This window comes from Elephantulus edwardii, unplaced genomic scaffold (assembly GCF_000299155.1).
Source record: "Elephantulus edwardii isolate Elephantulus edwardi_28Jun2011 unplaced genomic scaffold, EleEdw1.0 scaffold00002, whole genome shotgun sequence".
Taxonomy (NCBI): domain Eukaryota; kingdom Metazoa; phylum Chordata; class Mammalia; order Macroscelidea; family Macroscelididae; genus Elephantulus; species Elephantulus edwardii.
The window spans coordinates 28,418,347-28,419,785 of NW_006399752.1; the positions used below are offsets into that span (position 1 = coordinate 28,418,347).

The 1,439-nt window shown below is 47.7% G+C and overlaps 1 protein-coding gene across 1 annotated transcript in view; it reads left to right on the top strand.

Annotated features, from left to right (window-relative positions):
- AK7 (adenylate kinase 7) overlaps positions 1-1,439 on the top strand; it is a 110,594-nt gene that overhangs the window by 58,851 nt on the left and 50,304 nt on the right. The window lies entirely within an intron of this gene.

A 1,439-nucleotide genomic window follows, 5' to 3' on the forward strand; every position in this document is an offset into this window, starting at 1 on the left:
TGTGTCAGAGGCAGTGCGGTTGGCGCAGGATAGAGCAGAGTTTAGGGCTGTTGTGCATAGGGTCGCTATGAGTCGCAAACGACTCGATGGCACCTAACAACAACAACTCATTAATTATGCCTGCAACAGACCTGCTTTAACATTCAAGCAAGCTTTTCAGCAGAAGAAATTCTTTGTGGTTATATGTTTTAAATGAACATTTAAAAAAATATGATAAATTGGCTGTGTTAAAAGACTGGACCAATCTTTGTAAAAAGACATTATTTTTTTCCAAAGCTAGAATCTTTTTTTCCCCCTCTATATTCTTCTACTTTGTACATCACTCTTCGTCAGTTTGCTGTACTGAGATAATATGGGTTTGCTGTGATGCTGAACTTTGTGCAATTGAGGTATCAAATACCATAATGGTCTTCCAATGTGGACAGTGTTTGGTGGAGCTCCCAAATGTAAAACAGGTTTGGAAGCAGGAGTGGCATCCACTTCCTAAACCACATGCCTCTGGAAACTCTATGAACTTGGAAAAACAATGACAATTACGGAAAGGCATTAGGTCTTTTGTTATAGAGTCGCTATGAGTCGTACTAGACTCGACGGCAATCAACAACAACAACATATAAAAGCAAATGAAGTGTATTGCAGCGTAGAGACGATGCACACCAGGAGACATCCATTCAGAGTGAGAATTGTCACAAAGCCAGTATCCCGTCTAACACTGTTGGGGCAGGAGCCACAGTCACACAGCCCACAGCTGGCTGCAAGAGCACGAGGGGCTCAAAGGCGCAGCTCACAGCAGGAGAATCTGGCAACACTAGGTCCAAACACACACAGAGAAGTGCATGATGGGTCAAAGTCCATGCCATTCATTGTTACAGTGTGGTCCCAGGACAGGGGGCAGGCCCGGTTCTAGTGAGCTGTCAGTCTTATCTGTGGATTGGGTTTAGATAAGGCTGTACCGCTGGGGAGCCCCCAAACACATACTGCCCAGTCTCACACCTGTTTGTATGGAATGATGAAGCCCCTTGGGGAACAGGTGGCAACACGCTGCTTAGATCAGGAGGAAAGGAATGCTGGCCGTGGGGTATGTGGCACAGCCAGCACAAAGGTGGGAGAACTGCTCGGAAAAGTCCACCTGCATTCCAGGCTCACGTCAAGGCTGCAAAGTGGAGTTAAGGCTCCGCTTTGAGAAGGCCCTGTTCACATACTCTGGGCATGTTGCGAGGAGAGGCTGTTCCCTGAAGAGGGTTGTCGTGCTTGGAAAAGTGGAGGGTCAGTGAAGGGGAGGAAGATCCTCAACCAGGTGGATTGATGCCGTGACTGCAGCAATAGCATCAAGTACATCCGAGATGATCAGGACGGCACAGGACAGGACAGGGTTCAGGTCTGAGGTTCAGTGATCAGGACGGCACAGGACAGGACAGGGTTCAGGTCTGAGGTTCAGT